Below are 25,546 nucleotides of genomic sequence, written 5' to 3' on the forward strand. Positions count from 1 at the left end.
AAAATCAGTCATAAAATAGAAAGTACATTCTTGCTCATAATTAAAGAAAACAGGATAGAGAAAATTCAAATTATTTCTTTAACTGCTCATTGACTGTTGCTTTATATACAATTAAAATGATGCTGAGTAACCCTCAGAAAAGTTGTGAAACATGTTTGGAATCCATTTCAGAGGTGGTAAACTTTTTTTTTTTTTTTAATATATATTTATTTACTTATTTTGGGTGGGGGCAGAGGGAGAGGGAAAGAGAATCCCAAGCAAACTCCCCACTGAGCGCCAGTGCGGGACTCGATCTCATGAGATCAGAAATCCAAAGTTGGATGTTTAACTAAGCCACCTGCGTGCCCCAATAAATTTTGTCTTGTTTTGTTTTTTTAAATTTTAGTAATTGTTAGGAGAATCTTTAAGTTCTTAAAAATGTGCTGATGGTATCTGTTGGTTAGTTTCTAGATAGGTATCAACATAAAAGTGTCAGTTTAAATTCTCAGTAGTAAAAATGGTGTGCTGATGGTGTTCAGTTTTTCTTTTCTTTCAGTAAACTCCATATATGGAAATTTAAGTCAATATATCACATAATTTATAAGTGATATTTGTTTTCTAAAAAGTTTTTAAACCTATGAAATAAACTCTAGGATTTCTTTAGCAAATTCCTTTATAAGAGTATGATTAAAGCTGTTGCTGCAACTTTTAAATAGTTTGTATCTCCTGTAAAATAAGGTTTTATATTAAATATTTACAGACTGTAGGAGAATTTTTGCATTTTGCTTTTGGGGAAATTCATTCTTTAAAAAATGTAATTATACATAAATATATTCCTATTGTAAAGATTCAAATACTGACAAGATTTAGAGAGCAAAATATGACTATTTACATTCCTGCCCCCGTTATATCTGTGCCCCTCCAAGGCAAAAACTGTTACTAGTTTAATATACATCATTACAGCACAAATTCTATTTACAAGCACCTCATTAAAAAGTAAAAAATGGGATCATAATATATATTCTTTTAGCTTGTGTTGAGAGAGATTAACATCTTTGGAATTAAAGAGATTTGGTTTGTGAGTTCAGGGTCTCTGTTTTTTGGACAGTTTGTCTGAGTAGACTCTGCCCCGTATGAGTCTCCCTCAATTATTCTAGCATTTTCTTGGTCTGGCATCTATGAGGAATGGGAAACGTGCTCATGAGAGAGTAAAACCATTGTATGAAACTCAGTTCACTCATCAACAAGCCAGAAATGTGGTTTAAGAAATGGGCATCCTTTTTCCTTTTATAAGTGCTTGTCAAGGGCTCCTGGGAGGCTCAGTCGGTTTAACACAGGGCCTTGTCTCATCTCTGGGATGAACGGGGCAGGCTCCATGCTCAGTGGGGAGTCTGCTCCTCCTCCTGCCCCTCCCCTCCTTGTGCTTGCTTGCTTTTTCTCTCTTTCTCAAACAAATAAATAAATAATTTAAAAAAATGCTTGTCAGGTTTGTTCTCCTTTTTGTATGTTTCTGCTCTTTACTAGTTTGACCCCATATTTGCATTTCTCATATTAGCCGTATGTAAATGTTAAAAATACCTTATATTTTTAATGGATTCCGATCTTTTATATTTTAATCTTCTCTCTTATTTGACCTTCTGTGTTTTTCTCCTTTTTTGACCCTAACATTTTAGAAAAGCATGTTTCATGGTGATTTGTTTAGGACAGAATTTCTCAACCTTGGCAGTTTCGACATTAAGGACCAGATCATTTTTTGTCATCCAGTGGGGGAAGAGGGTACTCCGTGCATTGTAACATGTTTAGCAGCATCCCTGGTCTCTTTCTAACCCTAAACCAGTCTATAATGTGTTTTGAAGTCATTAGAGTTGTGGTAAACACAGCACTATTAAGCCTTCACTCCATGTATGTAGAATTGACTTTAACTCACTTCATGGTAGATATGTATGTTGTGTATTAGGAGAAAATGTGGAAATATTTGCTGATGAAGAGGCCTCTCCAATTTGAAAGAAGTGCCCCTCCTTACCTATTAAATCAGAAACCTGAAATCAGACCTTTCCTATGTCATGATGAAAGTTTATTTACCACTTTACTTCTTTGTACTTTAAAAAGAAATGCATTTGGGCTAGTGCAGTGCCACATATGAACGTGTTTTTGGAGGTGTTGAACAAAACAAAACCAGCTTCCAGAATAGATGCTGCCTCATTAGATCTGGATACACACAGACTTTTCTCACAAGAAACCCCTGAACATTCATCTTCAAATGTGTGATATTCAAGTGTGTAATATTCAGTTTAAATGGAGATAACATAAACTAAGATTTTAACGTTTTATCTAAAATTTGCAAAGCTTAGTGAAAGTGCTTTGATAATAAAACTCCTATGTAGTATCTAGGCCTGTTTTCAGACCCATTTATCTTTGAAACTTAACATTTCGGTACCTCTCCCAAAAATGAGCCAAGAGCAAAAACACTGACCTTCACAGCGAAATTCAGTCTACTTCAAACAATCTTTCCTATATCTTTAGACCTAATGGTCTAATTTCCGCCCTTGGTATATATTCTTGCTTAATTAATTTCCTGTTGAATTTAAAATGGATTCATACTCTGGGCAATTTTTTAAAAAAGATTTTATTTATTTATTGGACAGAGAGAGATCACAAGTAGGCAGAGAGGCAGGCAGAGAGAGAGGAGGAAGCAGGCTCCCCACTGAGCAGAGAGCCCGATGCGGGGCTCGATCCCAGGACCCTGAGATCATGACCAGAGCGGAAAGCAGACACTTTAACCCACTGAACCACCCAGGTGCCCCTATGGGCTGTTTTACAAGAACTATTTATTTCTAGCTTTTCCAAACATGTGTTTAACTCACTTCCTTTACAAGAACAGTACTTAACTTTTTTTGAAGTAAAAATTTGAATGTGAAATCCAAGCATTGTATTAAAGTACCAGTTTATTTTGCTGTTTTCAATACATATGTTATAGAAATCTGTAGTTTCTGATTCTGCTTTTACAATTTCTATTTTTCTTAATCAGTTATAAAGATCTGAAAATGACAGATCCAATAGAAAGATGACATATTTTCTTTATTTTCAAGCTAATATAAATCACATTCTAGATATCAGCATTCTATTTAGTACTGTTTCTGACTAAATAGACCTAAATAGTCTCCATAAAATTGAGATCAAGTAAAAGTTGTTAAAAAGTAACAATTCTGATAAAAATGTCAGTTTATTGGATATTAAAATCTGTGCAATCTCCTGCTAAAACAGTTTTTCATGTTTATTGTATCACTGGAAATATTTGAATATCATTTGTGCAGCCTTTAATATTTTTATTCAAATAAAAAAGATTTTTTTAACTTAAATGTATTTAAAAGGGAAGTATCCTGTCGTGGTGTCTGGTTTCAGTGTGTACTAAAATACGTGGTGAGACAAAAAGGGCTACAGGAGGGTTCTCAGGAGACACAGTCGTCTTCCGCATCACCGGCCAGCTTCTGGGAGACGCTGACCTGACGGCAGTAATTCGTGAATTGTAAAAGTTGGGCTTTGATTTGCAGAGTCTTCAGATTGTAAGTAGGACTTTCCAGAACGTGACCAACAATCCTCCGGCTTCTTAATCATTATGGAACGACTTTTGCACAGCGACCTGCCCAGGACACGCCCGATGCAGAGCCAGTGGCGCTTCCTGCGCTTGTGTCCTCGAGTGTCCGGGGGCGCGGCCGCGGCCGGGTGGTGACAAGCTCCCGCGTGGCCCCTGTGGCCTTCGCAGGACGTGAACTTCCGCAGCGCCTCAGAGCGAAGGCCGGAGTGGAGCTGGGTTTGGGGTCCGCGCGGCCCCGTACGTGTCCCCCGGCCCCGCACGTGTCCCCGGGCCCCGCGACGGCAGCTGCCTCGCGGGTTCGCCCCGCACAGGGCCGCGGACGGCAGCCCTTGCGTGTCCTCGCTCGGCTCCGGGCGTCTCCGTGAACCGCGGGCCTCGTGGCGGCGGGTCCGTCCGCTCGCGCCGCCGTCCGGAGCCTGCGTCCGGCTGCCCCGCGCGGTCCGAGACGCCCGCTGGCCGCCTGTCCTGCGGCCGGCGTCTCCCCTCTCGCGGCCCGCCCGCCCCGCCCGCCCCGTCCGGAGCCGCCGACTCTCCCTCCGCCGAGGCCGTCGCGTCTTCTTTCTGCTCGCGCCGACCGGGCGGCCGTCGGGGCCCTGGAGGTCTCCGCGCTTCCGTCCTCTTCTCGGTCACGGACCGCTTCTGACGAGCCGATGAGCTGGCGTGTCGGTCCGTCTGTCCGGGCCCGCGCTCCTCCGGGGCTCAGCTCCCGCGCGACCGCCGGGCCCCAGAACCGCGCGACCAGACGCCCGCCCTCCGCTTCCCTCGCCGCCGTCTCCGCGCAGGAGGCTTGCGTCGGTCTCACTTTGCGCTGTTTCCGGAGAAGCGGGAATTTTAGTCCCGGACGCGGCTCCGTCCCCTGCGTCGCTGCCGCGAGCGGACACCGCGCGGGGGGCTCCTCGCCCGCGGTCCAGGGGCTCCGCCCGCTGCGCGACGCATGTTGGCAGCGCGAGGCGGCGGCGGCTCGGCGCTCTCAGTTCAGACGACGGCCGGGAGTCGCGCCTCGGCCCCCGACGGACGCTTGCCCGGTCACGTGCGCGCGGCGGCGTCGGCGGACATCGGGGGACCGGGCGCCACGGCGGTGACCCCCGTAGACTGCGTGCGCGCGGGCGGGGACGGAGCCGACGCCGCCTACCGCCCTGGCTGTCCTGCTGTCCAGTGCGTCCGCGCCCACGAATGCAGCGCACGTTCCGGGCCGTTGGAGCCGTCTGAGGTCACGGAAGATGCGTAGCGCGAGTTTCCGTCTTACGAGGGACACCGCCGTCACGTGGCGTCGGCGGATGCTGGGACCTCGCGGCCGCTCATCGGCCGGTGTGCGGCAGGCGGCGTCCGGGAAACCGAGCTGGACGGCGGACACCCGGTGACCGACGGACTTGTGGACACCCTAAGGATTGGGTCATGACGCGAGGCTCCTGGTGACAAGTGACAAAAACCAGGAAAGGGGTGTAATTGTTAGACATCCTAATCCCGGAACAAGTCTGAACCCTCGGGGCGCCTGCGGGGCTGCGTCGGTGTCTGCCTCGGGCTCACGTCGGGACCCCGCGGCCCCGCGGTCCAGTCCCGCACGGGGCTCCCCGCCCAGCCGCGGTCCGCTGCTCGTCCCCGCGCATGCTCGCTCTCGCGCCCCTAAAATCTTCCAAAACATAGGTCCCAACCCTCGTGCCGCGGATGCTCGGCGGCGCCCGCGGTCACCCCGAGCGCGGCTCCGTCCCGGGACCCGCCAAGGCCCGCCCGCCGCGGCTCGGGGCTCGCGGGCACGACGCCCCGACGGGCACTTCCGCACCGGCTCCTCACGGACGACTCGGGACGCGCCTTCGGGATGTCCCTCCTCGCGCGGCTGCTGAGTCTCATCCAGGGAGCAGCTTGGGCGCCTTGGAGCTCTCCTCAGCCTCATGGCTTCCCGCGCTGCAAGCCGGTTTCCTGTGGAAGCTTCGGCGCGTGTCTCCCCGTGGGCGGCGCGTGTAGACACGCGGCTGCGCGCCGGGGCGTGGCCCGCCGGCCGGGACTTGCTGAGGCGCCAGTGCGGACAGGCGCGCGGCCCTTCCCCCCGAGGTCCCTGCGCGGGACGCGTGAGGCCGGGCGGCGGCGGGCGGGCTCGTGGAGACGGCGCTCGCCCCGGTCGCCGCTCTGCGCGGGAGGTGATCCCGCGAGAAGCCGCGTGTGCGTGTGTGCGGGTTGTTCCTTCACGCAGGGTACGCGCTCCGTCCGTCAATGTGATGATGAGAAGTGCGTTGGCTTTGTCGTCTCCGTCCGGGATTCATATTAAATCGTGTCCGAAACCCACGGCTTCTGTCCTGCACGAGTGTATTCAGGTTGGCCCCGCGCCCCGCGTCCCGGAGCGCCGCCTCGGGGCAGGGGGAGGGGCGGTACCGCCGGACTGGCCTGTCTCGAGCTTCAGGAGGACGAAGTAAGTAGATGAAATTTCGCTTTCATCATGTCACGCTGAATTGTGTTTCCAGCCTTCTTTTTATGACTCGTGACTCGGAAGTAATCTCGAAGCTAAAGTAAACTTGTAAGAACAGTGACGGGTTTGTTCCACCGGTGCTGGCCTACTGCTCATGTCACGTCTCCTGGGGCGTCCTCCGCTCGCGGTCAGCGCCCGCCTCTAACCGTGCGCACGCGCGGTGTGCGCCCGCCTCTAATCTGTGCGCACGCGCACTGTGCGCCCGCCTCTAATCTGTGCGCACGCGCAGTGTGCGCCCGCCTCTAACCGCGCGCCGCCGCCTGACCCTGAGGCTTTTCCGTCGTTTCTCACTGAACGTTTTATCCATTTCCGAATGTCCACGTTCGCGGGTTCAGTGAGACCCTTGGGTCTGAGTGACGTCGTGCTACTCACACAGCGTTCTCGGAAGTTGGCTTTTCCAGTACGAGTGATTTTATTCTTGCTCAAGATCTTTCATGGGCCGAGGGGTCTGTGGAACAGCGGAGCCGGAAGCGCTTCCCTCCTCCCTCCCTTGGAGGCCCTCGGGCCTGTGGTGGCAGAGCAGGGGTGACGCCAGGGGTGGCTCCCGGCGACGGCGGCGACGGCTCTCCGCAGGAACGTCCACCAACGGGGACAGAACCGCCGGCTGACCTTGGCCCTTGGCAAGCGGTCCTGCTTGCATGTAACGGTGGACGTTTAGTCAGAAAATCGCGTACGGAGTAACGAAGTTCTCCCTCTCACTCTTCGGAGGCCCTGGGCTGCTGAGCGCCGAGACTGACGCGGTGTCTTCCCGGACCTCCCCGCTCTTCCCCTGCGCTCCGGATGCCGGGCTGGCCTCTGCGTCCTGCAAATGCGGTTCCGGGACGACGGTGCGGACACTCGCCTGGCAGTTCTCGCTGCACGCGACACGGTAGGGCCCACGCTGACCCGTGTCAATGAGGCGCCCCCACAGCGGCCGCTCTTCCCGTCCGCTTGTGCTTCAGATCCGCCGAATCAGCAGGGTGGGGCCCGGGGTCACCTGGTGGGAAGCTTGAAGCTTTCTGAACTCTGTGACACATCTTGAGCTTAGAGCTGATACTTCTATGTTTATGATCTGTAAAGTCTACAGGACTTTATGACATTTAATGACATGTTATATGTCTACTCTCGAATCCTCAATGCTTTACCTCGATTATCTTCAATTCTTACTAAAATCTTACAAAATAAGTGAAGTTATCACTGTTTTACCGAATACAAAAATGAAGCTTAGAGAGTTAAAATAATTTGCCATTTCGGTCATGATCTCTCCCTTCTTGGGGAAACGTGAGATTTAAGGCACCGTGTCTGCAGCAGCCCACGCAGACGCTGGCACGTAGTAGCCCCTCAATAAACGGCCGTTTCATTACTCATCGCTGCCAGTGACTCAGCTTGGGGCGTGGCCGGGGGCCTGATCGGGACCTGCACACGGTATGGACTGTGTTTGCTGCCTTCTGACGTACACACGAGTGACACGTGACCCTGCGTGATGTATCTGTGCTCTCAGTCATTGCAGGGAAGCCAGGTGTGCGTGACCTGGAGCGGTTCCGTCCTGGCTCTCCGTCCCAAGCAGCGCTTTCATTATGACGGTGGACGCTGTGCTTCAGGCTGACGACCCTGTTCCTCGAAGCTCCGCACTAGAAGGGGCTGGTGTGCAGATTGTGCAGATTGAGCTCAGCTCCCCGGACTGTGCTGTGCCGCCATCCCGGCGACTTGGCCTGCACGCGGCACTGGCCTGCGGCGGAGACACTGACACGCGCATGCGGGATTCTCGTTAAAGTGGGCGGAGGGCTTGGACCGAGCTCGGGTCTCTGTGTGGCATTTGCGTCAGATTTGAAAAGCAGGTGGCCTGAGCGCTGTTTCAGCAGAAGCCGGAGAGCAGATAGCCGGAGTCAGATTCCAGATAAACCGCAAGTTTACATTTTGTGTCGGACCGTTTTCATCAGAGAGTTCTGTGTTTTACAGGTGCTCACACGAGGGCAGGATGCCTGGTGTACCGAACATGCATTTGATGAATGCCCTAGGGAGTCACGATAGGGAGATGAGAGGCCTGTGCCAACAAAGGACTCTTTGTTTCACAGAAATTTTTATCATTTTGGGCAGGATTGTTTGACTCCAGTAATGGATGTAGATGGCCTGCTCTGCTTGTCCCTGTGAATGGGGAACCCCTTCTATGTGACACGTGGGAACTCTTCGAGAGAAAAGAGAAGTGTGTTTGATTTTCGGATGTGCCTTGTAGGTTTTCCTGGCAGTGCTCAGATGACAACACTTTCAGGGGTAGAATTGGGATTACAGAGGTGATACCCTGTGAAGTTAATGGACCTTATGCTTCAGGGCCCCCCTGTGTTCCCAGGCTCTGTCCAAAATCCCGGGCCTTATTCTCATGATAGCATGTGAAATTTGCAGTTGATTTAAACTAATCAGCTAAGATTGGGGTCTTTTGGCCCTCCCCTGCCCCTCTGTCATATTTTCCCTCGTGCAGTGTGTTAGAGGGGCTACTGGCAATTTTGGAGTCTGACGAACAGGACGCTGAGCTGGAGATACATTTATTTTGAGCAGAGTGGGATATGTTTGCATATATCCCACTATGAAATTGTCATTTCGGAGGTGGAAGATGATTGAACATTGGCCATTTCGTATGGTTCTATGTGGTTCGAAGTTCCTCAGCAGATAATTAAGTTACTTCTACTGTCCTGGTAAAGAAATGTCTTCCAGGAATCTTCCCACTGCTATCTGACTCTGTGTACAGTGTGGTGGATGAAAGTACATGGCCAGAGGTCATTTTATGATATGCATGAGTCCTAGAGCACCTGACACAGAAAACGTGGGTAGGGCAGAAACAGCGACAAAACTTTGGTTGACCCTGATAGAGGAAACATTGGATTATCTTTCTAGTCTCTCCGTGGAAAATATGATAAGATCTGTGAAATATGAAGAAGCAAACAAAATGTATGAGTCAAAGCAAAACAAAATAAGTATAAAAAGTATACGATAAAAAGCAGGCCAAACCATATCTAGTAATTATTTGAAAACATAGGCAGTTTTTCTGGATTTTATCATTTTTGTGATAACTGTCCAATTATATATTTGCAGCACTTTGAAATTTATTTATTTATTTATGTATCTATTTACTTACTTTTTGAGAGAGAGAGAATCTCAAGCCATTTCGACACTTTGCAAGGAGTCCCAGGTTCCATCCCGTGACCTTGAGATAATGACCGGAGCCAAAATCAAGAGTCAGATGCTTAACCAGCTGAGCCACCCAGATGCCCTTGAAACTTTATTTTCTTAAAGGATTGCCCTACCCCCATTATATAAGCTTCAAAATTTATACTACTTGGATCTGACCCTGAATGGGAAGCATATGGAATGGGGGGCCCAAGAGCAAACAGGTTTTCCCCAGGAACCCAAAGATCCTTTTCAGAGATTATTTTTATAAGTTCTTAAAGTAGAGATCTATTATAGTAACATAACGGATTTTCTTTCAGGGGAAAAAGGGTTATTATAGGATGAAAATAGATGGTAAGAGTGATACTCAAGTATATAAGATTATGTTTCTGGGGTTACGATTAGAGTACATTTCAGAAACCATAGCAACCCAGTCTATTTCTATCTTCCATCAACCTTGTTTAGCACCGTCTTTCCTTTCAGGGAAGTGAAGACAGATACGGGTCATCAGTGAGTGAGTGAGTGAGTGAGTGAGATTCTTCTTAATGGAACTGGGAGCAGGTATGAAAGATCTTTTTTAATGGTATCCTCTCGTATTTTTTCACTCTGTTTCTCTTAATGATATGTTATCCTGATTGTTTGTCTTTTCTTTTCTTTGGGGGTGGACAGGGAGGTGCTTCTAGAATCAGCAAATGTATAACTTGTTAATAAGTTCTCCACCAACATGAATTCTTCAGTTTTTAGATGTAAAACTGATACTGCTCTCTCCCACTGCCTTATCCTACCCTCTAATTGCACCATCTTTGGGGAGTCTGGAAAACTCTAACAAAAGAAGTAATGCTTTTCTTATTGTTCCACACAAGTGCTCAGATGTCACAAATAATTCAGAAAACCAGAGTCAGAGGTTCTACTAATGTTTGTTCCTCAAAGAAAAGATGGGTTCCTTTTCTTTAAGGAACCCATCTCTCACGAGAGTGAACTGTTCATGAGCAGCCTTGCTTGATTTATTCACGGTGGATTCCAGTATGTAGGATGGAGAGTAAACATTTAATATTCTCTTACCTTTCGGAATATAGCATGCATATGACTTCTTGTTTCATTGTCTCTTTTATTAGGATCATCTGTGATACACATCAAGCCTGATGATTCCGCTCATCATCAATCAGCTGTAAGGCATTAGGCTGTCAGGAGAGGGGACCATCAGTGAGGTCCCCACTTACGATCTTACCTTTTGTCTCTTTATATTTCTCTGTCTTGGTGAGTGTGATAAATAACCTTCAGTTCCATTAGGCAGAATCTGAGGCCTGCAGGAGGCCTCACGATTTAAACACCGTATCAAGTTCATGAAAGCCTCCCAAGTCTGCTTCAGGATGACCTTAGTGTCTCCTGACTCCTTCTGACTTACAATCAGAGGAGTTTTTTGTTTTGTTTTGTTTTAAGGAAATACAGTTTGTATAGCATGTTTACAGCCGATTCAGTGGTCAGCCCCCACTGCATCATATTAATCCATTCAACAAATATTTGAGGGCTGGAGAGAAATGGAATGAAGTGGTAGTTTGGAGTCTCCTCCACGTCTGTTTTCTACCCATCAGCCCTGGGAGACAAATTAATATAGACTAGATTAATGGGCCCCCTGGAAAGAATGCTGAGGGAGGAAGCAGTGTGAGTTCAGCTTGTTTATTCTTTTAGCTCTTTTAGTGTGGTGCACATTTCGTTCTCGGATCCTAGCTGATACCGATGCTCATCAAGAAATCCACTCTACGCTGCTTTGACATTTTCAGTGACCTATGAAGGACATGAGGAAAATGCCATGGAGATGGGTAGGGAAAGAACCTTCTGCATAGAAAAACTCTTCTTGGAATGTTGAGTGGACAGCAGGGTGGACTGGGGGCTTGGACTGAAGTAAGCAAGCAGGAGAACAGTAGGAGACTAGGTCAGAGGGATAGTAGAATGAGGTGGGAAGACCACAGAGTTCTTTTTAGGGCCTATTTTCATTGTGAGATTGGAAGTTATTGGAGGTGATGAAAGGCTTATAATGTGTCCCTCTGGCTACTGTTTGGAGAATTGACTGTATGGGGTCAAATGTAGAAGCAGGAAGGACAGATAGGAGACTACTGAGAAAGGCAATGGTGATGGTAGTGGCAAAGGTCGTGAAAAATGCTGGGATTCTAGATGTGTTTTGGGATACAAGGACAGGATTTGGTGATGGATGTAGGTTGTTAAAAAGCAGTTCATAATGATGCCAAAGTTTAAGAACTGGATGGATGGACCTATCATTTCTTTAATTTAAAAAAAATTTTTTTTCCTAAGTTTTTATTTATTTTTTAAAGTAGCCTCTACCCCCAAGGTGGGGCTTGAACTCACAACCCTAAGATCAAGAGTTGGATGCTCTACCGACTGAGCCAGCCAGGTGCCCCCCACCCTTTTTTTAAAAATTATTTTTATGGACCTATCATTTCTGATATGAGGATGTCCATTAGAGGAAGAGTTTAGAGAGGAAGATTAGGAATTTGATTTTGGATCTGTTAAGTTTGAGTGGGCACATCGTAGGAAATATCTAGGCTAGAGATACAAACTTAGGAGCCATTGATATATCGATGGTATTTGAAGTTGAGACTTACTGAAATTGCCTGGGCTGTTGACTCTCAAATTCTTTAGTTGGGTATTTGTGAAAACAGTTTTCATTGTAAATATATAGTGCTTGGGTCAGACCTCTTAAAAACAACGCTGTATTTTTTCTAATTCTTATTTAAATTCTGGTTAGTTAACATACAGTGCAGTATTGGTTTCAGGAGTAGAGTTCATGATTCATCACTTCCATACAACACCCGCTGCTCATCACAGCAAGCGCCCTCCTTAACGCCCATCCCCCGTCCAGCCCATCCCCCACCCGCCTCCCCCCATCACCCCTCAGTTTGCTCTGTCTTTAAGATCTCTTATGGTTTGTTTCCCTCTCTTTTTCCCCCATTCCATATGTTCATCTGTAAAAGCAATAGTATTAAGATTAGAAACGATATTTTATAAAAAATAAGAATATGTATATTCTATAATTAACGTATATACAACATAAACACCTATAAACATGCGTAACCACGAAATACTGATGTGTGTATGTAAATTCATAGGTAGACATATAAAGTGTGTGTAACACGAAGACTATGTTTGAAAATACTATTTGTCTTTTTGGAAGGCATTTTTTTTTTTAAATGTCAGAAAGTGAGAGTAGTCACTGATTTTCCTGCCAAGAGGGGAATTAAATTGTAACTCTGAGAAGTGAACATAAGGAACTTTACTGCAACTACCCTTGAAATGTCAGTCAGCTTTTAAAATGCAATGATTTTAGGCCATTTGTTTACAATATGGCAACTCTATATGTAAAAATTTCAAACACTTGGCCCTCTGTGGTTTATCTCTAACGTTTTAGGATTTTGAATACAAGGCATTTGTAGTGGCAAAAAAATCTTTGATATCCAGAACCCTAGAGCGGGAGTCGAAAGAGTGGTTTTCCAGGGTACTTTGTCACCAACAAGCCATGTCAGTTTACAATACTTACACTTTCTAGGTCTAACTTCTATAGACTTAACTCCTGCACGTTTTTTGCTTGAAAATGAGACGATTAAATCAGATTACTGGTATTACCATCGTTCTAGATGCCCCCTCCAGCCTGGTAGCAATGGGCCAGGTACACCAAAAATGCCTGGATCCTTCACTGTTTGTTGTTCTTTTTTTAAAAAAAGATTTTATTATTATTACTACTATTTTAATGTAATCTCCAGTATGGGACATGAACTCACGACACCATGATCAGGAGTCACGTGCTCTACTGACTGAGCCTGCCGTGGTCTTTCACCGTTCCACCCGGGGCTTTTAGCTTTGACTTGCTCCGTGGTGGTGTTTCCAAGGAAGACATTTTTGAGCCACAGGAGCCCCAGTTTAAAAATCTTTTAAAAACAGTTAGTTTTTCATCTTTTCTAGAAAAAAAAAATTTCAAATAACGATGTGCAGAGTTTTCGTTAGCTTTGAGAGCTACACTAAACCACGGCCCAAACAACACACCCAGCCCGTTCCATAACTGTCAACGCAGGTAACTGTGCTTTTTTGCCTCTGAAGTATAATTTAGCCTTAACATTCTTTAATTACAGTCTTAGGATCTTACAGTTGAGACAGAACGTAGAAATTGCCTCTTTCAACCTCTTTCCTGATACAGAATGACCAGACTTCCCCGAGACTAGTTATTCAAAATCTATTTGCAGACTGCTGTGGGCTCATCAACTCAGATTCCATTCTGTAGCAGCTTGTGTTCTTTCTTATGTGCTGCCAAAATAAATACCTTTGAAACCTTCGTTTTTCTGTCATCTTACCATAGTGATTTGAAAACGCTATCTGTGGTTGTTTACTGTACACAAGAATCACTTAGAGGGTTAAGATGAATATCCCAGCATTCTCTGTACAAAGATTGTTTCAACAGATGAAGAGATGAAGCCCAGCAATCTCATTTTTGATAATCATTTCATGTGATTATAATTCTAGATTATTGTTATAATTCAACAAAGAATATTTTGAAATGGTAAATTCAGTTATAAAATACTTCGTGTAATATGATTCTCTTTTGGCATGCAGTATAATCTTGGTGTGAAAAAATTCAGTTGAGGGGCACCTGGGTGGTTCAGTTGGTTAAGCTTTGACTCTTGGCTTTGTCTCAGGTCATGACCTCAGGTTCCTGGGCTTGAGCCTGTGAGGGGCTCCATGCTCGGTGGGTATCTTCTTCAGGATTCTCTCTCCCTCTCCCTAAAGTGAATGAATAAATCTTTTATTTTTATTTTTTAAAGATTTTCTTTATTTATTTGACAGAGAGAGAGAGAGATCACAAGCAGGCAGAGAGGCAGGCAGAGAGAGAGGGGGAAGCAGGCTCCCTGCTGAGCAGAGACCCTCATGCGGGGCTCGACTCGATCCCAGGACCCTGAGATCATGACCTGAGCTGAAAGCAGAGGCTTAAGCCACTGAGCCACCCATGTGCCCCAAAAGTGAATGAATAAATCTTAAAGCAAAGATCAATTTAGGAGGATATCCCAAAAACAGTATCCATGGTGGATTGTTTGTGGTCATTGGGATTGTCAACAGTTTATACTTTTACTTCTTTTTATGTTCTCATATTTTCACAAAGACTGTATAGTACTTTTATCACTGAAAACAGCACATTTTAGGGGCACCTGGGTGGCACAGCCAGTTAAGCATCCAGCTCCTGGTTTGGGCTCAGTCTGTGATTTCAGGGCCGTGAGATCAAGCGCCGAGTTGGGCTCCACGCTCAGCTCCGAGTCTGCTTGAGATCTGCCCCCACCCTGCCCCTCTTCCTGCCCGCGTTCTCTCTCTCGTTCTCTCTCTCTCTCTCAAGTCAGTGAAGATTTTATTTATTAACTTGAGCGAGAGTGAGCGAGTGCATGAGTGCCACCCGGGCACCCCCCCAAATAATAAATATTAATGAGGAATTATCAGACCCACTTGTTACCGTAAAGGGGGTTTTTATAGAACATGGGCACTTGCAAGCATGAAAGAGCCCCGCCAGCCTGCCCACATTCTGACCGCTCCGGCTCGCTCAGGGCACGTCGCAGGGCAGGTCCTTTGTGGAGCAGACAGACTCCTGTGACCTCCAGCAGGAGGATGGTGGTGACACTGGTAGGCAGAGCGTCACTCGGTCCGGGCTTCATCAGTCATTCATTTGTTCTCTCAACTAGCGCTTGTGCTCTAGGTTCCGTGGCACTCGCCAAGGCCGCAAAGCCAAGCTCCCGCCTCACAGCGCTACCTGGGGAGCCGAGGCCGCTCAGGAAAGAGTCGTGAAGAGTGAGGGACGGTCCCATCCAAGCCCATGCAGTCCTGGGGGTGGGGGGAAATGCCCCCTTGAGCAGCATATGCAGAGCCACAGAAACGTGAGCCAGTGTTTCCTAGACGGGACGCTCTGAAGCTGATAGGGCCAGAGCCTGGCCGCCCCGAGAGCACTGCAAGGTGGACATTTGGGTAGTGAGTGGGGGTCCGGTCTGGTGGCGCCTGACTTGCCATTTTAAGGAATTTGGTAATTCCGGCAAATAACTTGATTAGCTTTATTCTTGTGGTAATAGTGTGTGTGGCGGATTGATTGGAGGAGCTGGCTGGAGGTGGAGAGACCAGCTGAAAGCTTTTCTGGTACTGAGAAACAGTGTTGGAGACCATTTATAAAGGGGCTGGAATTACCGGGACATCTGACTGACTGCGGGGGGGGGGGTCTGAGCAAGAGGGAGGGGTCTGGCCTGACTCCTAGTATTTCATGGTTCGTTGCTGGGTGGATTGGACCCCAGCACTGTGTTTGCAGGGCCAGAGATAGGGGGATATCAGACCTGAAGGTTGTTTTCTTGATTTTCTCCTTCTTCTTCTTTTTTTAAAAGGAGATAGAAGTTTATTGAATGCACTGCAAAGGAGTGATGGGCACGACAGCCGAGAAGAGGCTTCTAAAGGTTGTTTTCAGGACAAAATATTCCTGCTGTCTCATAGTATAGAAGGAGCGAAAAGTTGGGGTGCCTGGGTGGCTCAGCCGGTTAAGCATCTGACTTTGGCTACGGTCATAATCCCAGGGTCCTGGGATCGAGTCCCACATCGGGCTCAGTGCTTGGCAGGGAGCCTGCTTCTGCCTCTGCCTGCTGTTCTCTCTGCTTGTGCTCACTCTCTTGTTTTCTCGCTCTCTCTGACAAATAAATAAGTAAAATCTTCAAAAAAAAAAAAAGAAAAGAAAAAGAAAAAAGAAAGGAGCAAAAAGTACATGGCGTGTAGAGTAGGCAATAAAATATCCGAATTCACCATCTGGTCACTTGTTTTCCGTGTGCCCATCTCTATATTTAATTTCAGCATTTCTAGGTCTCAGAAGATTTCTGTGCCCTGGAAAGTCTTTAGTATATGTGGTTTCGTAATTTTTCATTTGGATGCTACTTCCCCCTTTGTCGGTGTAAATTGAGAGATAACTGTGAGGGAGATAATGCCTGTAGAAAAATCAGAAAGTCAAGCCACGAATGAACTGTTTGGGAAGGGGAGGGATGTCAGAGAGCCAGGATAAGTTTCATGAGATGTTGGCTATTCAAGGATAGCAGATAATTTAAATTAAGTGGCAGTGTCTAGTCAGCTGTTGTATCTGGACGGCTAGAATCCGTGTGTATGTACCAGACAAGAGCGGGATATGCCTGTGATCTCTCTGGGACGTTCAGCAATTCAGAATTTGATTTAGATAATTTTACATAAAGGAATAGACTCTAAATGAGCTTTAACGATTTTCCCATGTGTTAGGGGTAGCTGTTAATGAAATGTATCTGTTGATTTGCAAAAGCCATTTTTTTGTACCTAGACTAAGAAACAGATTGCTGACAGATGCCCTGTATCTTTAACGTAGATGCATTGTATATTTCTAAAAGTAACATATGCTCTTATAAAAAAAAAACCAAGGTACGAAAATGGAAGTAAAATGTAAAAGTCTGCTTACTTTCCTTTACTACGGGTTGATGAGTACCCGTCCATGTTTATATGTGTCTGTATAAATGCCTGCTCATTATTTCTCCAAGTGGAGCACTCAGAGGTTTTGAGATACCATAATAGAGAGAACAGCCGTGGAAAGTACCATGTAATTTAAATTGTGATAATCAGTACTAGTCTAGCTCTTCAAGCAGGTGACAATATTGGGGGCAACAGTGCTTATCTGTTCCTAAATAATTAGCTGATTTAGGTCAAGCCAGGGATTAATTCTCTTTGTGATTTTTTATCTAACTCAAAAGGAATAGGAACTGTGTATGGCATCTCTTAATCTGTAAACTCTGTCTAGAGATTCTTTTCTGATCATCCCAGGAACCTACTAGCCTTGGTTAAGTCCAATAAGAACAACTGGCTGAGGAGCATGAAGAGATGCCTCTTTAACCTCCTGTTTAAAGTAGAGTCACTTTTGTGCTCCGTAGGAGTGGGGAAGCCAGTGTCCGTGTCACCCACTTTACAGCCACCAGCGTCCTCTGGGTTGGATTTATATGACCGCACTGTCACTCTGAATTCTCTGAGGCACTTGGCCCTTTAGCCTGTGAGCTCAGTTTGAAACCAGATGATTCCCTGAGGTCGCTCCTGAAGACCAGCGGCGCTCTGACTTGACCACGCACTGTCCTGGCTGGAGCAGCTTCCACCCAACGAGGCACCCTGCGGACGCTCCCCGCACAGAGATGTTTCTGTCCCACACAGGCAAGGACTTGCTATTCTCCAGGCTCAGCTGTGGGGTCTGCTGAATTGATTAAAGCACACTTAGACCACATTCCCCCAAGACCAGCGGATTTCTATAGCGATTCTACCTTAACGCTGTGAACTCTTGCCCTTTTAAATGCTCTTCGGGCAGCTGGGGATCTGAGCGTGGTCTAACCTTCGGAAGACAGTTTAGGAAGAATGTTCTCCCAGGTTTACTGATGAGAAATGTGGATTTACATTTCCTTTTGCCAGTCGGAATTGGAACTACTTTTTGTAAGTACCTAAAATTTAGCAAGCGCTGAATTTGATGCTGACTCTCACTGTTAGATTCTGCCCCAAATCAAATACTCATAATTACTTGTTTCACAGAGAAGGAAATGGAGAGCCTGCTGGGATAGGGGTGTGTGACAGTCCCTGGGAGGGCTAGTGGTTTTCCACTCTGGCAGCATCTTGGAACCACTTGGAAGGCTTTTTTTGATATATAGATTCCGGGGTTTATGCAGATGGATTAGATTAGAATAGCTGGGTGGTGGGCTCTGGCATTGGCATGTTTTATTTATTTATTTATAACGATTTTGTTTATTTATTTGACAGAGAGACACAGCAAGAGAGGTAACACAAGCAGGGAGAGTGGGAGAGGGAGAAGCAGGCTCCCCGCCGAGCAGGGAGCCCAATGTGGGGCTGGGTCCCCTCATGACCTGAGACCTAGGCAGAAGCTTAAAGACTGAGCCACCCAGGCATGTCTGGCATTGGCATTTTAGATTTTATTTATTTATTTGAGAGAGAGTGAGAGAGAGCATGAGAGCTGAGAAGGTCAGAGGGAGAAGTGGACTCCCCACGGAGCTGGGATCAGGACTGGATCCCGGGACTCTGCGACCATGACCGGAGCCAAAGGCCGTCACTTGACCAACTGAGCCACCCAGGCGCCTGGCATTGGTATTTTAAAACAGAAACCTTTACCGAGTGATTCCCATTTGAAACCAGGGTTGAGAATCTTTGTCCTAATTTGTTTGACACTCATCCCTTATCAGATCGTGGTCCCTGCACCAGCTGCATTTTCATGTTAGAAATCCAGAATATCAGGACTTTCCCAGACCTACTGTACAGAATCTGAATTTTAAAAAGATCCCTAGGAACTATCTGTACTGCCTTTGCAACTCCTCTATAGAGCTAAGGCTCTTCTAAAATTAAAAACGCTTATTAGGAAAAAAAAAAGGATCATGTTTGGGATACAGAGATCAAAACCTTCCCTCCAGAAGCTCAGTCTTGCAAGAGAGAAACTTATTAAAAGGCAATTTGCTAAGAGCTATAATGGAAGGAAGGTAGAAAGTGCTGCCACTATGGGAGGAAATGAAAAATGCTGCTTGCAGGAATTAGGTGGAAATTGCCAAAGGAAGGTGACTTGGAGGCATTCCAGGCTCTAAAGGACAATACCTTTAAGAAGGGTGGCTGATAAAGGGAAAATTAAAAAAGAAAGAAAGAAAGAAACATGAAGCCGAGCTTTGATGAAAATATACTCTTAAGTACTTATGACTGTATTTATTTAAATATCATAAATCCTAATCCAAAGCTAAAGATCAGTGCCAGACTAAGGAGATAACAATTATGGATAGTTTCTTTCTCTTCTTTGAGAAAAGCAAAGTAATTAAGGGAAACCGTCACTTGTAGCATTAGCACTCTTGAAGGTGTGGGTGATAGACCTTTTCTTAAAATTCTCTGTTCTGGGGACTGTTGAGACCCTCCTCTAGCTTAACGTTTCAGGTTCTTAGAGGTGCCGTGCTTCATTTCTCCTGGGGACTTGGAGGCTGCTGTTTTCTCTGCTGGGCACGTCTGACCCTTTCTTCTACTCCTGGTGAATTCCTGCCATCCTTTAGCTAGGATTCTGCTCAGAATCACTTCTTCTAAAAAGCCTTTTCTAATTTACAGTCTGGGTTAGTTACCATTCTTCTGGATTCCTAGAGCATTCTGTGTTCATGTTCCTGTTAATTTTCTTTTTGTTTGCTTCTCCCATGAAACAGTGCCTTGAAGGTAAGGGTTATTTTTCAGTAACGTTTGATTCATTAAACGCTTTGAAATAAATGAAAGACATGGAAACAATAGCCTGTTTTTGCCCTTCGTTTACAGTGACAAGGTGGTATTTGGAGATGGCAATCAGAGTTTGGGTTACTCTCTGAATTAACAGCTAGGAAGAAATTTAGAGACTTCACCTGTGCGTAACTGGTGTCTGGCAAATAGCAGATTGCCGACGCGTTTTAGTCGCTTGAAAGAAGGAACATTCTCATCTTGTACATGAAGACTGATTTAGATTACGTTGAGGATACGTCTTAGCGTATTACTAAGAAAATGTGAGCTCAGACATGGATCATTGCTCATAAATGGACTCTAATTCTTATAGCTTCTAGTTGTTAAATGCCTCTATATGTCAGGTGTCACAGAATAACATATATGTGTAAGATACATATGTGGTCCATTTCGTTCTCTGAAAAACTTATGGCGCCTGTATTAGATTTGGAGAACAGATGTGGACTCAGAACGGTGTTCTTTCTGCCCTTCCGTGCTGCCTCCCTTTCTTTAAGAAGCAGCTCCCACCTTTCTCCTGGTGGAAATTGTAAGGCTAAGGAAACAAAGATTGGGCCTTTGATCACTGATTTGCTGTGTGATCACTTATAAAACACTGAACTTCTCTTCAGTCTCCACGTTTATAAAAGAAACCTATTAAACTACATCAGGGGTTTGTTCCCTCATGCGACAGATTTGGAAGACTAATGGAGGTGCTAAAGACACAGGAGCAAAAAGAACAGACAAGATCCACAGTTTGGGGCATCTGCCTCAGTCAGTTTCAGCTCAGGTTATGATCTCAGAGTCCTGAGATCGAGCCCCTTGTCGGTCTGTGCACTCAGAGTAGTGTCCCTTGCCCAGCTTGCTTTTCTCTCTCTCAAATAAATAAATAAACAAATGAAATCTTAAAAGATCCACAGCCCCACAGAGCTCACATTATGGTGACTGAGGTAGAAAATAAACAAGTAAAACAATCCAATCATGATCAGTGCCCCGAAGCAAACAGAAGAGGGTGATGAGGAAGACCGGGTGGGTGTGAGGCCATCCGTGGAGTGGTCTGCGAAGTCTTTCCTCAGGAAGTGGCATTTAAGTTGATCTACATGAAAAGAAGCAGGAACCACCCATGAATAAGTTTGGGGGTGGAGGGTGCTAGGCAGAGGGAAGCTCCAGGCCAGAAATCCCAAAGCTGCGAAAGCTCTGAGGTTGGAAGACTGCTAAGACCAGTGTGGCTGGTAGACAGTGTTTCTCAAACTCCAGGGTACAGATACTCCAGGGAAATCCATGACGATGTCTCAACTCTTTGATACCTTTGACATCTTTGATGTTTCCTTCTAACATCTTTGCCACTTTTCATGTATTTGGGAAAATTGTTCCTTCTTAGTAAAGTCCCAGAATAGAGGCCAGACACTCATTTCTTCATTCTCTTGCATCAAGGACCCATGCAGAGGAGCCAGGCTCTGTCAGAGCCACGCAGGTAAGACTTCCCATTGGGAACCTAGTGACAAGAAACTGCACCATGGAATCACTCCTGCAGTGATGGTGGCTGATACCTATTGTCTTCAGGGCAGCCACGGCACAGTTTCCAGTATCGCAGCTGGTGCCCAGATCCCAGGTAGCCAAAGGGCATTCGTCGAGTGCCTGGTGCTGGTGGCAGCCTTGAGCACCCCGGACCAGCCCTGCGCTATTACTTTCGTGCCGTTGCTGACTGCACAGCTTCGTTCACTGGCCACCGTGGAGTTTCTGTGAAACTCTGATATCCTCCTAGACATTTCTTTTTATTTAAATTCACTAGAGCGCATTTCACTGTTTGCAGTTAAGAACCCTTTGCTGATGCCCTGAACTTGAAAGTAAGGGTCACGGAGATTTACTACCTATGTCTGAGAAGCACTAGATCAATGAGATTCATTCCAGCTCTCAATTCTTGGGCTAATTAGTGGCCAGAAATGACCTGGAGATATAAACACTGCTTATTTTATAACCCTGTTTTCAGTATTTTTATTTGTAAAATTAGTATCTGTCAACTTGTCTCTGTTAGAGAAGCCTACTATTTTATTCTGTGCACTTATGGGAAGTTGGACTAATTATTCCATTAGAAACCAAGAGGTTTCTTCTAGAAACCTCTTATTGGTCCCTCCTTAACTTTAAGAGCAGGATCTAGTACAAAGATACTACTTTTATTTATTTTTTTTTTTAAAGATTTTATTTATTCATTTGTCAGAGCTAGAACGTACAGGCAGGGGGAGGGAGAAGCAGGTTTCTCAGAAAAAGAAGCATGGAGCCTAATGTGGGACTGATCCCAGGACCCTGGCATCATGACCTAAGCCAAAGGCAGATGCTTAACCCACGGGGCCACCCAGGCATTCCCCAAAATACTACCTTCTTGACCAGACTTTGGATCTCTCCAGACTCCCAGATACATCATTGATAAGGATTACATTGCCCTGGTCAGCTTCTCTCCACAAGAGCCCCTTTGTCAGTAAAGCTGAGTATTCAGTGATTAACACAACATTTACATAACATTAACAATCCTAGTGTCTGTTCAGTACTGATTCAATAAAGCAGGTAGCTAGCCGTTTTTGAGGTCTGTGGTGCTACATTTGAGAAAGGGCTTCTAAATTTTAAGTGGTTCTTGATTGCTGTACAAAAGTAAGGTGAAAATAGGCTTGCCATGATCACCACGCGCGTCTGTTCCTGTCGCCTGCCAAGCTGGTCTTGGAGGAGTTGTTAAAAATGTAGCTACTTCTCTAGAATGGCTTTCCGTTTTCTGCGTCTGGCCGTCTCTCCGCTCTGTACGAAGTTCTGCATCTTTGCTAACTCCTGCCAGTTTTACTTGTTCGAAGTTACTCTTGTATTTATAACTGAATTTGTTTTCCTTTTGTATTGTCAAGTCAGTTGGATGCAAGGCTCTTCATGATGACCGCTAGCAAAGAAAGTCCCTCTTCCAGCATGTTCGTAGGTAAAAATGGTGATTGATTCTCGGAAATAATTCCACTTGTTTACTTTAATGATATTGTTCATTGTTATGCAGAGGAGAGAATGAAGCACCCCATTTTTTTCTTAAAGATCTTACCTCCTGTGATACCAGTAGACACTTGTAAGAGTAGTTTACTTTGAATATCAGTTAAAAAGTAGATTTTTGACTCAAAAACATCTTTCTGTCAGTTATAACCATTAGGCTTGTGCATATTAGGCTTCACTTTTGCCAGTGAATTTTCAGAGACGCCCTATTTAGTTCATGTTCATCGATACATTTTTGGTGACATGTTTCTGGTAACTTGAATGTTACCACCTAGGGATATATCTTTGTCTTTATAGTTTAAACACTGCTTTGGGTGAAAGATTCTTGTTATGGAATATCTTTTCTGATTGTCATTTTTCCCTCTTCTTTCTTAAGACATGATGCACATTTTAAGTAATATATTATGGCTGGAGATATTCTTTGTTGTCTCATTAGGGACATTATGAGAAATTGAAAGTAAATCTTCTAAAGAAACATTTTAGCCATGTAATGGGTACATGGTGGTTTATTATTCTGTTTACTTTATACATGTTTGATTTTTTTTCATAATGAAAATCTGAAAAAAACACCATTGTATATTGGATTAATTCAGCGTTATGACTTAGACAGTTCACTAGGCTTCTTTGAACCCAAGTGTCCTTATCTGTAAAAGGAAAAATAAAAAAAAAGAATAAATGCTTCATTTGTAGGATTAGGATTTGATCCGGAAATGAATGCTCCAGTGTTGTAGTGTGGACGGTACTCTGAAATACTGTTCACATGTTGAGTATTAATTATAGAAGGATTTTTTGCAAGTGTCACTCAATATTGCTTAACCTAGAAAGAACTGGGCAGATTTGCATAATTGCTTCTGGTATCAGGATAATGTGGGGTCATTGAAGCCAAGAGAGAAGACGGGTTGCCTTTAGAAGATAGTCCCTTGGGAAGTGGAGCAAAATCAGAGTTTACCATATGCCTACAAGTGTGCAAAATTTTTATCATAAACTTCTTGCTAACAACTACATAATAAAAGAATGCCATTATCTTTTGTTATACAGATGAGATAGGTCATTTGGCTCAGAGGCTGAATATCTTGGCCAGGTTCATATGACTGAAAAAAAAAGAACTAAGAATAGAAATGGCCTAACTCTAGGACCTCAGCAATTATTTGAGGTCAGGCTTTGTTTTAAAACCTTTTTTTTTTTTCATACTTTTTTCTGTATGCAGTTTTATTCAGCTATATGAGCAGATATACATGAGGCTTTTATTATAATAGTCCAAAAAAGTCCACTTTTGGAAGTGGAAAGGATTTAAATGAAAATGCATAAATGCATATAAATAGTCCTATATTGTGTTTCCCGGGGCTGCCATAACAAATACCACATACTCGGTGCCTTAAACAACAGAAATTTATTTTCTCATACTTCTCTTGGCCCGAAGTCCAAAATCAACGTGTTGGCAGGGTGTATTCCTTCTAGAAGGTCTGAGGGGAAATGATTTCATGTTTCTTTCTGAGCTTTGGTGGTGGCTGGCGGTCCTTGCCTTGTAGTCTGTGCTTCCCCTTCACATGGCTTTCCCCCATGTCCGTCTGTTACCGGGTCTCCTCTCCTTTCTTGTATGATGATGCTGGTCATGGGCTTGAGGGCCCGCCCTATATCCAGGATGATCTCCTCTGAGATTTTTAACTTAACTAATTGTATCTACAAAGACCCTGTTAATAATCTCATTCACAGGTACTAGAGGCTAGGATCTGGACATATCTTTTTGGGGGCCACTGTTTGACTCGCTATGTATTTAGAACTTCCTATTAAAGAAACAGCTCAAATAGTACAAGAACAGTACAGACTTTGGTTTCAGTCCATTTTAGTTCACAGATTACTTCATTTTAAGTGTATTTTATATATAAATGTTATTTTGTATATATCACCTAAAATAAAAGCTATCTTCATGAAGATTTTAGACTTAAATTTCATTTTCTCTTTGCTAGCTCACTAGTCAAAATCTGTGTTGATCATCGTCTTTCAGTTATCCCAGGATATACTCTGGCATATGCGCATTTAGTTACTCATTACTTAAAGCTTTGATATTTGAAATTACCTTTAAGAGATTCTAAATGGTAAGAAAACATTTAATATTTCAGTGAGATCTCCTGATTCTCCTCCCGGAGCACTTACCATCAAGACCAGAATGTTAGCACTAGACTCGAAGAGGAGATACCGAGTTTGAACAATGGATGCAGTGGTCTTTGATGATTGAGCAGAATTGGGGGCAGCTGAGAAAGAAAAGCCAAAAATACACTAAAACGGGCATTAAGAGATCTAGATTCTATTCTCTGCATTTTCTATGTTCTGCATCTCTGCAGAGCAGAGCAGAAAAGAAAGAAAACTTCTAGAGAAGTGGAGATGACCGCTGCATGCAGATGGTTAGGGGCTCTGGGTGGGGGCAAGGTGCTTCAGGAAGATGCGTGGACATCAGATTTTGAGAGAACTTTGAGAGATCAAAAAGGAGGGCATAAAGATGAGAGGTGATGCGCACACTTTTAAAGCCATCAGATTGTATTTTTGACAGGAACTTAGACTAATAGATTTGTTCTGAAGCAGTTCAGTGGCTTACTGAGGAGGAGAAGCTGACTGGACGGTCCCCGGCAGCCCTGTCGGTGAGCGGTGGGGAAGGCCGGCTAGCGTAATGCCCGCGCAAAAAAGATGCTTGTGTGCTGAGACTGTCCCCACTGAAAGCTTATACAAATGAGGGCACCTGGGTGGCTCAGTGGGTTGAAGCCTCTGCCTTCGGCTCAGGTCATGGTCCCAGGGTCCTGGGATCGAGTCCCACGTCAGGCTCTCTGCTCAGCGGGGAGTCTGCTTCTGTGATCTCTCGCTTTCACTCTCAAATAAATAAATAAAATCTCTAAAAAAAAAAAAAAGCTCATGCACATGTATTGATTTGTCAGACTTTTTAATGTAAAGTCTTTCCTTTGAGTAGGAGTCTGCCAAAGACTTTCTTTGGTAAATAATACCTTACAGGTTGTCCCGGTATTTGTCAGGTGGGAGGGAGAATGTAGCGACACCTAGATGCCACGGGG

The 25,546-nt window shown here is 45.1% G+C and overlaps 1 protein-coding gene across 11 annotated transcripts in view; it reads left to right on the forward strand.

Moving 5' to 3' along the window:
• The window catches only part of GULP1 (GULP PTB domain containing engulfment adaptor 1), a 244,790-nt gene that overhangs the window by 25,941 nt on the left and 193,303 nt on the right, over positions 1-25,546 (forward strand). The window contains exon 1 of one of the 11 annotated variants that reach the window (XM_004763356.3): positions 6,800-6,903. The exons of the other annotated variants lie outside the window; for them this stretch is intronic. The gene's annotated coding sequence lies outside the window, so the exon portion shown is untranslated. Of the gene's footprint in view, positions 1-6,799; positions 6,904-25,546 lie in introns of those variants that run through there. 11 annotated transcript variants of the gene reach the window in all.

The sequence above is a fragment of the Mustela putorius genome, unplaced genomic scaffold, assembly GCF_011764305.1.
Source record: "Mustela putorius furo isolate JIRA1106 unplaced genomic scaffold, ASM1176430v1.1 tig00000992_pilon_pilon_pilon, whole genome shotgun sequence".
NCBI classification, from domain to species: Eukaryota; Metazoa; Chordata; class Mammalia; order Carnivora; family Mustelidae; genus Mustela; species Mustela putorius.